Genomic DNA, 14,487 nt, shown 5'->3' on the forward strand with positions numbered 1-14,487 from the left:
TTTTTCTGGGACTCAGTTTCTCCTTATGTAAAACAGTCACAAGAAGAGTGATCTCATGGAGGTGTTGCAAGGATTAGGTGGGCTATTAAAGTTTAATAGGAAAGAATTATGGAAGATGAGACCATTGGGGGAAACTGGGTAAAGGGTCCATGGGGCCTCTGAGTACTAATGTCTTTTCAGTGTCTCGTGAATCTATGATAGGTTCAAAATCAAAAGATCGAAAAAAATTAAAAAAAATTTTTAATTAGTAGGAAGGAAGGAAGAGACAAAAATCCACAGGTCCTAGGTGTGGGGTTTTGCAGTTTCCTGGCAGTTAGGCAACAAGAGTGAGGATGATGAGGGACCAAAAGGCAAGCTGAGGGCAAAGCACAAGCTAGCACCCCCCAACCCCAGGTGGGGTATATGTGACATTCTTCAAGTACTTCTGGCTGCCCAAGAACAAAGGGAAGGACAGAAAACAAATGGTCAAACTAAAAAGAGTCTCCATCAGTTTACAAATATCTTAGTACAATTACAAAAAAAGGACAATCTTACCAACAGCCTAAAATCCAGGAACTCCCTACTGTCTTAATGTTAATGCTTTGCTAAAGGGGAAAATAAACTTAGCCCGACAGTAGCTAGGCCTCCAGGAATCTGTGAGTCTTCTTTAGCATATGAAAATCCCTTTAAGAAACTTCCTCTTGACGTTATGTCCCCAACTCCACAGTATCTAAGCAGTCACCCCTCACAACCCCAGTGCAGCTCTTTCTGCCCATGAGTCCTGTCCCCGTGCTTTAACAAAATCACCTTTTTGCACTAAAGAGGTCTTCAAGAATTCTTTCTTGGGGCACCTGGGTGGCTCAGTCGGTGAAGCATCCAACCTCGGCTCAGGTCATGATCTTGGGGTTCGTGAGTTCCAGCCCCACATTGGGCTCTGTGCTGACAGCTCAGAGCCTGGAGCCTGCTTCAGATTGTGTCTCCCTCTCTCTCTGTTCCTCCCCCTCTTGCACTCTCTCTCTCTCTCACAAAAATAAATCAACGTTAAAAATAAATTTTTTTTTTAAAAGATTTCTTTCTTGGCCATCAGCTCTGAATCCCACCCCCCCGACCACTCCAAAAACCTCATTAAGGAGATGAGGGAATTTGAGGAAACAGAAATGGAGTTTTGTGTGGATTATTAATTAGATCCCTTTTAATGCTGTTAGAGATATGGAGGTAGAGATTATGGAGCTTCTAAATGACCGGTGATGGGGGGACTTTGTTTTCTTCCATTGTGAGTCTGCACAGACTGGGCCATGTGAAGCTCTGGGATTTTCCAGGGTTATGCTCTTGACAGAGGCAGGTCAGCTCTGTGGAAGGCCTTTCACTGTCTGAACCTCGCTGTCCTCTGAACAGGCTGCCGAGCATGCCCAACCCCCACCAACATTCCTTTCAGAAATGTGGTCAGAGTAAGGACAAAAACAGTACCTTCAGCCCCTGGGCCTTTCTAGAACCTTCTCTAAGATAAAGTATCTCAGGCCCGTGACCTCATCCCATCCTTCCTTGGACTCTGGAACAGATTAGAAGCTTCCTGTGCCGGAGGACAAGGAGAAACCTGAAGAGCTGGGGTGAGCTAAACAGCTCAGGTCTCCACAGCAACTCCCTATGGTGCTTCTCTACTGAGAGATTCCTATTGTCCCTACAATTCCTCAGCGTCTTTGCTCAGGGGAAAAGTGAGTGATAACAGGCAGAAAGGCCCAGTATCCAACACAGAAAGCTGTCACAAAGAAGACCTGCTACAGGCTACTCAGGCAAGGTCCAGAGACGGCCCAGAGATGGGGGAGGTCCCCACACCCAGGGTCAGTACATTTGCAGGGGTACTTGGTCCTCTTTGTGGTGTTGGAGGATTGCCTCACCCAGACAGGGTAGGACAGATAGGACAGGTGCTCATGGTAAATCTGGGGGACGGGCTCTTGCCCTGGTGGAAAGTTAGGTACCCACGCCTCCGGGCACATTATTCCTGGTGCCAAGACACCTTGAATTCGACACCAAGCTGCTGATGACAGAGCTACATCTGGGGCAAGGAGTGGTCTGAACGGATGCAATGTCCAAGCGGCTTCATTCAGGCAACGATGTGCCCCTCGCACTTTACTAGGAGTAAAGTCAGTCCTCCTCACACCCGGAACATCCGTGGAAGGCAGCCATTCTGAGCACAGAGGTCAAGGTGCGGGCTCCGCTGTCGCACTGCGTAGGTTCCAGTTCTGATCCACACCTGGTAACGGCGAGGCCTTGGGCAAATCGAGGTTGCAGTTTCCCAATCTGTAAAATGACCAAAAAAGAAAAAAAAAATTGTACCTATCTCTCAGGGTTTTTGTGAAGATTAAATGAGATTTTTGCATGTGATGCGCTTGGCCCGGCACATAGGACGTGTACATTAAATTCACGCTATTGTAATGAGTGGTGATGGAAAAGCTTTAGGACAAGTCAGTACCTGGTTGCTTAGGGACTTCAAAGTCTCAACCTCTTTGGATCCCTGCGTCCTCCTCTGAAAAATGGAAGAGTTGAACCAAAGGTGGTTCCTTCTGTTATAAAGGTCTCCGAAAATCGTGAGGGCAAGTCTGAGCCACTCCTAGCCAGGACACAGACAGCCCCTGCTTTGAAATGTTGAGTTTTCAATGCCTCAGTAAACCACACCACCTCTGGGGAACTCCCAGGCCGAGATGGGGAAGGCTGCTGTGACAGAGAGCTTTTCAAGATATTTGGCCAGGTCAGCTGCCTCCAAAGAAACAATGGGCACAATTCTCAGTCCTGAAGGTAACAAGAAGTCCCCTGCCAGTCCCCAGAGAGAAAGCCCTCTGTTAGCTCATGGAAGGGGGCAGGGCTTTCATAGAATTCTAGAATGTCAAAGCTGGAAAAACTCTTGGGGAGTTTCTAGTTCAGGGGGTTTTAAGCTGTGTTCTGTGAGTGCTCCAGCCGTGCCACAAATTATGAATATTCACCTCACTTTGTACATCTCAAGCTACATTTAAAACAGTGACTGAAAAGCAGCAAAGACACCCACATTAGTCACCCACTAATTTCAACACATCAGAAACTAAAATCCATTAATATGTTGTGGCATCTTCTGCTGGTTGTCCCCTAAATCTACTCTTTTTTTTTTTTTTTTACATTTATTGTGGAAACAACAGTTGGGTGGGTCCATGGCCACCCAGATTTTTTTTTTAATGTTTATTTATTTTTGAGAGAGAGAGAGTGGGGGAGGGACAGAGAGAAAGGGGGACAGAGGATCCAAAGTGGGCTCTGTGTTGACAGCAGAGAGCCCAATGCGGGGCTTAAACTCACGAACTGTAAGATCATGACCTGAGCTGAAGTCACCAGATTAAAGACTACATTTCCCAGCCTCCCTTGCTGCTAGGCCTTGTAATTAATTGTTGGTCAAAGGGATGTAAAGAAAGGTTGTGCTCCTTCCAGGGGTTGAAGTGAGAGGGCATGCTGTTTTCATCCCTCTTCTTGCTGGATGGATCTATCGTGGACAAGACAGTGGAGCTCAGTCAGCCATCTTGACCTCTGGATTGGAAGTTTTGTGTTGAAGATGGTGGACAAAAGAGAGAAGGAGCCTTGGGTCTTTGATGCTCATTGAGCTCTTAGCTGTTTCCATCGAGTGCCTTGGACTGCTCACCCCCAGACTTCACTTACGTGAAGGAAACGTAAACTTCTATCTTGTTAAGCCACTTTTACTATGAAGTTTTTGCCTTTTGCAGCTAAATCTAATTGACACAGTTGTGTTCCCAGTGACTGGCTTTATAACGTATTAGTAATATTTTTATCGTTTGCTGAGACATTCTGAGGAAAACACCACTTGTAACTCCCACTCAGATCAGGAAATTTGCAGTCACCCAGAAAGCCCTTTGGGTGCCTTGACCAATCACAACTATCTCCTTGCTCCTAAAAGCACCTCTACCCTAACTTTTACAGGAAACACTTCCATAATATTATGATGCCATATTACCTTAAAAACACTTTGGTTACAGACCACTTTTACCTGTTTTAGATGGGATGGCTCTTAGGACGTTGTTGGACAGAAGTCTTCCTCTGATCAGAAAGTTAGAAATTAATTAAAATAGTCTAAACCACTTCATTTTACAAAGGAAGAAAAAGTCTCAGGGAAAGGAAAGAACTTTCTAATGTCAATTAGCAAATCAGGGGCAGAGTGAACGAAGACTCAAGTTCTCACTCTTTAGCATTTCATTTTCCAGTTCTTTCCAGGAGAAGGGACCATAGATACAAGGTACCAGCCTAACCCAGTGACTCAAGAATGGGAAAGATTTGCATACACAGCCTCTACTACAAGACAGTCTGTCCTCCAACACCAAACTTGGCTCTTTCCACATAAATCTCAGGGCAGAGAAGCTGTTAAGGATCGTGGCAATGGTTCCTCCCAGATGGCTTTGCATTTTAACCTTAAAAAAAAAAAAAGCACCAACAAAGGTGGGGGTCACAGACCCAGAGGCCACACAGTGGAGATGACAATTGGATGAAGCGGGGCGTCTCTCCCATGGTGATGTGTGCGCTGAGCCTGACACACAGGAGCCCCAGAGATCACTGTGGTGAAGTATGTGGCTGAATCTCTGGGACCAGAAGAAGTGAGATGCAGAGATGAAGGCTGGAGCAAACCCAAGCTCTTCTGCTGTACTCCCTCAATTGTTCCGATCAGCATGGGGCTGCCCCTACCTCAAGTCTGGGGGAATCCCTCGTGCTCCTGAAAGTCAATCATTTTATATTGTGAAAGATGCCCGGCACACTTTTGGGTAGGAAATGGCAGCATCTTCCGGCTCTGATCGGCCAGATTCCAGAGGCCTCTCCGTCCTACATTCTTGGATGGTTTACAGGTGGGCCTGTTGGCTTCTGCCTTTTCCTATGGATCAGAATTAGCAGACACCATTTAGCAAAGATGATATTACGTGTTCCCTGAGGGGACAGAGGATATTCCAAGGACTTAACATCAGGGAAACAATGTTTACTTCATCTCCTCTTTGAAGAGTCAGGAAGTACACTGTTAGCACACTGAAGGCTCTGAGAATTCCCACAGTAAAGAATTCTGCTTGATTTTGACGGACTTGGCATTTCCCGAGCTTTTTTGACTTTTGGATCTGGTGTTTTACCAACAGCATTCTGCATAGAACAGTTTGGTGAGTGATGCCACAGCCCCTTTGCAGGATAAAGGATCCATTACTACACACGTGTCGCACATACCACATGGGTAGAAAAATCACCTTTCCGGCCCAAGTAGCCCATCTCTCTGGAAAAGTACTGAATTATCCCATACTCCATAAAACTCCATTCCTGATAGCCCCAAGAAGCAATTGCGGAACTGACCTAACCCTGCCCAGTCTGGGGTGGGGTCCCGGGGGACAGCTGGCTGGGCCCCACCGCCTGGCACTGGGCTTGTTGTACCAAGAGCCCTGGCCAGCCGGCAGCCACCCAGTGTGTGTCTGGGCTAGTTTCCCCTTCCTCTCCCTGCTCTTTTTGGAACACAGCTGAATGGCTTCAGTCTCTCAGCCCTACTCCTGGCCAACACTGGACCCCTCGAAGTCTGGCCAACTCCTCTCCCACTGGCCTTGATAAACACCCCCTCCAAGCTGGGAAGCACAGCACTGGGCTGTTTGTCTCCCTCATGCACCCCAGGAAGCCTCTCCTGTGCCTGGGCTTCCTTCCCAGACCTTGGCTGCCAACCCGTTTTAAACTCATCCTTAGCCCAGTCAGTCACCTGAAGAAAAAGAGACTCACAGAAGGCCCGAGATGAAAGAGGCTTTAATCTTGTGGCGTTTTGAGTTTTGTTTTTAGCAGGAAAGCCTTATTTTCAAAACAAATTTCTTATGCGGAGTTTACCAGTTTATAGAACAAATAAGTAAGGACATTCAGGGATGACTTGTTTATTCCAGCAAAACGCTAGAAAGAAACAAAATGTCCGTTAGCAGGAAGCAGGCTTAATAAAATTATGGTGAAGTCATACCCTGAAATGCTACACAGCCACTTAAAAGCGTGAGGCAACCCCCAACTCTAGCAAAAGTCCTAGGACAATCCTTATTCTATGTGGACAATATTTGGTTAACAAGTTCTTTTTAGGAAGCACCTGGGGGGGTGCTCAGTCGGTTAAGCACCCAACTCTTGATTTCGGCTCAGGTCATGACCTCACGGTTCGTGAGTTTGAGCCCCGAGTCAGGCTCCAGGCTGACAGCTCAGAGCCTGTTGGGGTCTTCTCACTCCATCTCTCTGTCCCTCCCCCACTCGTTCACTTTCTCTCTCCTTCTCTCTCAAAATAAATAAAAAATAAACTTCTAAAAAGGTTTATAAAAATAATTTCATTTTAGGGCAAAAGGGAAGATCATTACTTGTGTTGTTATAATGAACTACTTCCTATTCAAATTTGTCTACTGTTCACATGGTACTTAAACATGGTGACCAAACATCCCACTTTGCGCAGAACTGAGGGGTTTCCGGGACATAGGACTTTTAAACGATAAAACAGAAACCCCCAAGCAAAAGGATGAGTTGGTCACCTTACACTTAACAGAAATTAAGACTTTATTTTAGAAAGAAAAGAGTACTAGGAATTTAGTCCCCAGCATATTCACAAATGAAATTGAACCAGTATTTATACTATAAATTACAAAGGCAAAACTGTGTGGACTGATAGGAAACACAAAACCATCTCAGATACAGTGATAAGTAAGAAAAAAAAGGCAAGGTACGGACAGTGTGCCACGCGTGTTCTCATTTTGTAAGTTTTCTCTCTCTCTCTCTCTCTTTTCCCTTAAAGGTCAGAGTGGGGGAGCAGTGGGGGGGTTTATTCACATCATAAAGGGAAGTTCGTGACTTTTTGTCTATTTACGTACCATATCCTAAGAAAATGGCAGGACAGATTTTCACCAAATTTTAAGGATGTGTTTGGGATGGTCTGACTTAAAATATGGGTTGTTTGGCACCTGGAAATTGCATTCTAGGGAGCCTGAGAAGGAAGCTTCAAAGAGCTAAGCAGTCATTCTCCAAAGAAAGCTGACCCTAGTTAATAAGAAAGGCCCACATTAATCGCCAATTGGAAAAGACATGCAAGATGGGTTCAGGTCCACTGACAGAGAAAACAGAGTGGTTTCTAGTGAGTGTCCAAAATCAAGGGTCACAAGGTAGACTTTCCAAATGGAAGGCTTCAACGTGCAGGTCTGCTTCCCACATGGGTAAGATCAGACATCTAGGTGAGTAAGGATGTATGTGTGTATGTATGCTTCCAAGGGGAGCAGGTCTTGTGGATACTACAGCTTGCGTTTGCAGACTGCTCCTGAAAGATGCATATGAAATTGACCACAGCCCACGAGCGTCTCTGAGGAGGATCACAGATCTGAAATGAACAGGTATTTATTTTTCATTGTACAGCCTCTTGAACTGTTGGCAATATTTTCCACGGTGTACGTCAGGTCCTTTTTCTTCTAATTTGTGAAATATGGCAAGTGTACAAAGAAAGTATACAGAATAATAAGGTTGATATCTTTGTATCTACCTGTTAGCTTTGACAAATCTTAACATTTTGCCATAGATGGCTGTACTGGACAACCCCACAGCTCCCTTCTTGTGTCTTTCTCCTCTACTTTCACACAGAACACTCTGGACACTTGCAGTCATCAGATGTGTGGGTTTTGTGTGTGGGTCCTGGTTTTTCCCCACAACAAGCAATTCTGTGACACCAGCTGAGTGTCCTAAAATGTAACTCAATTCTGACACTCTCTGGAGACAGCGTCAGATCCCATAGGTCAAGGTCTCAGTCCGACAAGACTCCCCCTACCCAAATGCCAGTCCCAAGTAATAGATCTGTGGTAGACTCCCAGGCTTACCCACAACTTTCACCTGACTTGGCTACAAATTGGAGGTTCTCATTTCTCCCTCCTCTCTAGGTGTGATTATTTATGACAATAGCTCATCGAACTCAGGAAAACACGTTTACCAGTTTATTGAAGGAAATGATAAAGGATGCACTTGAAGAGCCAGATGTAGAGATACACAGGGTGAGGACAGGGAGAGTCCTGGGTGCAGGAGCTTCTGTCCTTGTGGAGCTGGGGTGCACCACCTTCTTGATACCTGGATGTGTTCACCAACCTGGAAGTTCTCTGAACCCCAACTCTCTTGGATTTTCTTTTTTTTTTTTAATTTATTATTATTATTAGTTATTTTGAGAGAGAGAGCAAGCAGAGGAGGGGCAGAGAGGGAGGGAAACAGAATCCCAAGCAGGCTCCCCACCATCAGCTTGGAGCCCCATATGGGGCTCGAACTCACAAACACAAGATCATGACCCTGAGCTGAAATCAAGAGTCAGACACTTAACTGACTGAGCCACCCAGGTGCCCCTGTGTACCTTTCATTTCCTTTTCTTATCTTATAGTATTATCAAGAGCTTTCTGTACAATGTTGGAAAGCAGTGGTGAGAGGGGACATCCTTATCTCATACCTGATTTTAGTGGGAAAGCTTCAAGTTTCTCACTTTTGATTTGCTGTAGGTTTTTTGTAGATATTATTCATCAGGTGAGCTATTCCCCTCTATTCTAGTTTACTGACAGTTCTTTTTTTTATCATGAATGGGTTTTGGGTTTTGTCAAATGCTTTTTCTGCACCTACTGATATGATCATGTGATTTTTCTTTTTTAGCTTATTGATATAATAGATTACATTAATTGATTTTCAAATATTGAACCAGCCTTGCATACCTAGAATAAATCCCACTTGGTTGTGGTGTATAATTCCTTTTAGACATCATTGGCTTTGATTTGCTAGTATTTTGTCAAGGATTTTTGATTCGGTGTTCATAAGAGATGTTGGTCCATAGTTTTCTCTCCTTGGAATGTCTGTCTGGTTTTGGTGTTAGGGTATTGCTGGCCTTATAGTATCCTCTAAGAGAGATTGTAGAGAATTGGTATAATTTCTTCCTTACATCTTTGATAAAACAACTCGTTAATTTTAACAGATAAGAGGATTAGTCTCTAGAAAGATGCCCACCATCTACCACTCTTTGTTTTCCCAAGGTATCTGCATGGAACCTTAGATTTCCATAGAACACAGCTTGAGATCACTGATCTAAATCATGAATCAACACATTTTTCTGGAAAGGGCAAGACAGTGAACATTCTAGGCCTTGTGGGTCATACGGTCTCTGTTGCAACTCTTCAACTTGGCCAATACAGTGCAGAAGCAGCCCCAGATAACAGACATTGGAGATGAAGGTGTGTCCAGGAACTATTTAGTGAAAGCAGGTTACAAAACACCACTACTAATAAAATGGCTAATGCTTGTTGAATGCTTTCTACAACCAGCCACTGTAGTAAATGATGTACATGGATTATCTTCCTTCATTGTCAGAACCACTCTGTGATACAAGTGTGATCTCTAATTTACCGATAGGGAAACCATTTATGTTTCCTTATATAGACAGTTGACCTGTGAACAGCTTGGGGGTTGGGGCGCCAACCCCCTGCACAGCTGAGAATCTTCCTATAACTTTTGACCCTCCCAAAGCTTTACTAATAGCCAGCTGCTGACCGGAAGGCTTCACCTCTCCCTCTAGCCCTTCATACCACCTCAATGGCTTTTCTGGCCTCTCTAATTACCAGGAGCATAAAGGGAACCACAGTTTCTGTTTAGAGCAAAAAAGGAGTTAGATACCCACAAACGACTGCCTGGGTTAAGGCTATTTCCAAATTAGACCCTGGGAGGGGCAGTGATCCAGCAGAGTTGGGGCCAGGTCTGCTGTTGGGTGTGACCAGACCAGGCAGGCCCAGCCCTTTTACAGAGTGGTAGGACTCAAGGACACGTCCTCAAAAATGTGAATTTGGGGATGCGGCGGCTGAGGGTCTACTCTGCCCTGGGCATTTTGTGCACATTACCTATGAAGTGGGTGCCATCTGGGCCACATCTCCTAGATGAAGGAAGATTGAGTAGCTTGTCCAGATTTCCTCTATTCGAGGAACTCATGCCCTCCCAACTCAGTCCAGCTCTTTCCATGCTGAGCCGGGAACCACGTGGGCTGGCATAGGAGCAGTAGGGTCCAGGGTTCATGTTCTCTTAGCCTCCACTCTCAGGAAGGCATCGATGAAGAGGCTAGTGATCAGGTGGTCTGGTAACTCCAGCTCTGTCCCTGAGGAAAGGTAGAGGAGGGTATTCGGGATACTGATTGTGAAGTAGGCCAGGGAGGAGTGGGAGGGATCAGAAAGGAAAAGCATGTTCTGTCTCTGAGGAGCCACCACAGGGAACGGATAGACTGATGCCCCACATGGCAGGACTAACCAAGCTCCAGTCATGAGAAGTGCCAGGGATGTAAGGGTGATTTCAACACCAGAATCTTCCCTCACAGGGCTGTCCAGGGCAGAGCAAGCTGCTGGTGATGCTCCCTCTTAGGGCTGGTATACACGCTAAGGCCTGGGGCCACCCATCAGAGGGAGGGGATGTGGACTTTTGGTTGGATGACCAACCAGGTCTTCTCCTTCCCTAAGATCCTGCAAGGATAACCATAGCCAAGCTGAGAACCTTTGTGTGTGTGCATTACCTCACTTTAAGAAAAAAAGTATTGTTGGGGCACCTGTGCGGCTCAGTCGGTTGAGCATCTGTCTTCGGCTCAGGTCCTGATCTCACGGTTCATGGGTTCAAGCCCCGCGTCAAGGTCTGTGATGACAGCTCAGAGCCTGGAACCTGCTTCGGATTCTGTGTGTGTGTCTCTCTCTCTCCCTCTCTCTCTCACAAAAATAAATAAAGATATTTTTTAAAAAAGAAAATGGTATTGTTATTAATTATTTCTATTTTACAGATGAGAAAACTGAAATCCTGGACAGTTAAGCAGCTTGCCCAAGTTCCCAGAGCTGGTAAACAGCCAGGTTGGGACTGAACCTGTTTGTCTGTAAAGCCTATGTTCTTTTTCAAGTCTGGGGACCATCATTCAAAAAGGATCAGGATGCCAGGAACCCAAGATAAGCAGACCAATGAGAGGTAGATCCTTATTTCCAGAAACTTTGATATCTTATTTCAAGGCAATCAGGAGATTTGCAGACCTTCCCATCTTAGGTAGCAGATTAAGAAACTCAGCCACTTAAACCAAGTAGCCACAGCCCCTAAGGACATGGAAATCTAAAATCATCTCTACAGACACTCCCCAGAAATTGCAGACTTGAGGTTTTTAAGAGACTGGCACTGATTAAAGGAGAACACAAGAGAGGACCTTGACTCAACCAACCGCTCACAGCCACACAGCGCAATGCTGAGATTTCGTTTTTACTTTCCGTCGTCTGCCATGGTCAAATCCCTGACATTTTTCAAATTTCAGTTTTCCAGCTTCCAATAGCATAATGGTGAAACTTTTCATTCAAACAAAAAGCTGCATTTGTGCAATGCCGTCATCAAGCATTTGGCATGGGATCATCTTGCTTAAGGCTCACAATAGCCACATGGGGTAGGTACTGTTATGGTTTCCATTCTACAGATGAGGAAACTTGAGTTACACAAAAGAATCAGTAGCTTTCCCAATGTTATATGGTTATTAGGTGGTGGAGGGAGAATTTGAATCTAGATTTGCTGAAGTCCAGAGGATGTAGGAGGAAGCCAAGTTGATAAAACTATGACTTGAGCTCCCTTGGTTTGGGTCTGGGGGTTTTTGGTTGGAAGAGACCTGCCCACTGAGGCTCTCTCTTGTGCACACAGAGCCCTTGGGGAAACTTACCAGCACCAGAGAGCCGTTTAAAAAACTGGAAACAACTCAAATGTCCATCAACAGGTGAACGAATAACCATTCATGGCTTGTGGTACAGCCCTACAATGGAATGCTTACTACTTGGTGATAAAGAAAAACAAGCTACTGATACCCATAATAACATAGATGAATTTCAAAAAAATCATGTGGAGTGGAAGAAGCCAGACAAAAATGAGTATGTACTATATGATTGCATTTATATAAAAGTCTAGAAAATTCAAACTACAGTAATTGTGACAGAAAGCAGAATGGTAGTTGCTTGGGGTGGAGAGAGGGGTGGGAGGGATGGCCAAGAGACCTGAGGAAACTTTCTAGCATGACATAGTCACTATCTTGGTTGTGGTGATGGTTTCATGAGTGTGTGAAAAAATCAGACGTGCAAGGGGCGCCTGGGTGGCTCAGTCAGGTAAGCATCCAACTTAAGAATTAAAAAGAAGAAAAGAAAAGAAAAAAAAAAAGAGGTGAAATAGGGGAATGGGGATTAAAGAGTATACTTTCCGTGATGAAATGAAATGAAACGAAATGAAAAAAAAAGAGAGAGAGAGCATCCAAATCTTGATTTTAACCCAGGTCACGATCTCACGGTTCATGAGATTGAGCCCCGCACTGGACTCTGCCCTGATGGCAGGGAGCTTGCTTGGGGATTCTCTCTCTCCCTCTCTCTGCCCTTCCTCAACTCTATAAATAAATTAATTAATTAATTAATAGTTAAAAAAATCATACACTTAGAATGTATGCAATTTATTGAATGGAATTATACCTCGACAACGCTGTTCTTTTAAAACACATTCGAAAGCAAAAATCTTGTATTTAACAGGAGGCAGAGACAGGGGACTTGCTTGAGCTCACTCAGCATCGAGTGGAGGGGCTCCCTCTGTGACCCACACCACCATGGGGGTTACAGCCTCGCTCGGGTCCAGCCCCCAGGCTCTGCCTCCAGCACTGCAGCCACAAACGGCTTCTCTGCAACCGTGGGCTCTATCTGCACTGGACAAACCAAGGCTTTGGCCACAGGATGGGCAGGTTGACCGAGGCAAAGTGGCTGGGAGCTTTACCCCACCGGTCCCAGAAACCATGACAACGACAGTTCCTGGGAACCCCCAGGGGTCACTCTAGACTGCTGTACTCACAACCTGGGACCTTGACAAAAATGCAAGCCTGCGGAAAAGGACCAGACCAGGCAACCTTCTCCTCTAAAGGATGAACTCAGTGTCAACTGTGCACCTACCACATCCCGGTCCGCTCTCTCATGTGGATCAGAGGATAGAGTGACATTAATGTAAGGGCATGGCACTCAGTAAACATCCCCCCAAGGGTACCTATTACACAGCCATCAAATATCCCCAGTGCCTTTTCTCTGCTTGGCCTGATCCTTGAGGGCAGGAAAGACACGTGGACAAAAAGCTTTGTCAAAACACTGAAGCTGGTGGGATAAATGCTGTGAGGGCCAAGAGAAGAAATAAATTACTTCCAGTTGTGGAGAGGTTTCATGGAGGCTGTGGTATGCAAGGGAGGGAAAGGAATTTGTACATGGAGACAGGATGGGGGTGGGGAGGGTGGGGCAGCACAGACGCAAGCGAGACACCTAGGGGACACCTAGGGGACACAGGAGTGGCCCGGCTGCAGCAAGGGCTGCAGGGTCAGGCTCTGGAAGAAGCACCCCAATAGTATGCAGACACATCGGCTCCCCACTCCCACCCCTGCAGAGGCCCACACTCTGCTGTGTGATCTTACTTGCTCCATGGACGGCCAGCTGGGCTGCTGGTAGGCGTGGCAGCTTCCCCAGCTCCTCTGGAGCCTCAGAGATCGAACCTGAGGGCCTCAGCTGGAAACTGGGTGGGGAAGAACTCCTCCAAGGGCCACTCGTCCTAGGCAGCCATGGGGCCTCAATCCTGGGGTGTTCCCAATGGGCCAGCCAGCCTGAACCTGGTCTCCTGGGAGACCGTGAAAACGGAAAAACCCTCAAGTTCATCCCCCCAGAACCCACAGGATGGGTCTTAAACTCCTGCTGGTCAAGCCCAAATGACACTGCCATCTGGTGGCCAAAGAGCCAGATACCATGAGGGTTGGCAGAGGCCCTGGGCTGAGGGCCACAAAGGCACAAATGGTAGGGACTTGTTTAATAACTGCATAATGGGACCAAAATTTTGCTCTCACACAGTCTAGAGTTGAAACAAAGTCTTATATAAGTCTGGCTACCAAGTTCCCTGAGTTGAAGGCATTATGACTGTGCAGAGGAGGAAGCTGCCTCTGAGATTAGGTGACCGATCTAAGGTCACAGCTGGGTCTCCTCCATGCGTGCCCCATAAAGGGTTAAAGCCTTTCTCAGCGTGTGTTACCCAAGACCCTTTCCGAAGGCAAAGGCGGAAAAAAACTATTTCCAGGAGATGCCTTTTTCTCTTTCACTTACAATCATATGGTGAAATTTTCCAGAACCTGAACGACGTACAGTGGCTTCATCTAGTCCCGAAGGCTAATTAATGGGAGGTGTGCTTGTGTATTCTTGCGTGTCACAAATTTGTTTTCATTTCTAATATGGCACAACGTATAGAGCCAAAAGCTCTCTGAGGAACTCAATAATTTTTAAGAGTCTGAGACATGTACAGAAATGTATTTTTCTTTTAATAAAATAAAGCTACACACACTAAAACATTCCCTTTGTTTTGACATAATGGCCCAGCTGGGAGGTAACGGAGCTTGGACTCTATCCCAGGCAGTCTGTCTTTAAGCCTCTAGCCACTATTCTAACT

The 14,487-nt window shown here is 45.8% G+C and overlaps 1 long non-coding RNA gene across 1 annotated transcript; it reads right to left on the reverse strand.

The window, feature by feature from the left end:
* Nucleotides 1-1,153: 1,153 nt before the first annotated feature.
* Nucleotides 1,154-2,782, reverse strand: LOC147584140 (uncharacterized). The gene is made up of 2 exons (XR_015255181.1): nucleotides 2,450-2,782; nucleotides 1,154-2,277 (listed from the first exon to the last, which is right to left on the reverse strand). It is a non-coding gene; the product is annotated as an uncharacterized LOC147584140 (long non-coding RNA).
* Between the last annotated feature and the right edge of the window lie 11,705 nt (nucleotides 2,783-14,487).

Source organism: Puma concolor, chromosome A1 (assembly GCF_028749965.1).
Source record: "Puma concolor isolate L17-30 chromosome A1, mPumCon1.1.hap2, whole genome shotgun sequence".
Classification (NCBI taxonomy): domain Eukaryota; kingdom Metazoa; phylum Chordata; class Mammalia; order Carnivora; family Felidae; genus Puma; species Puma concolor.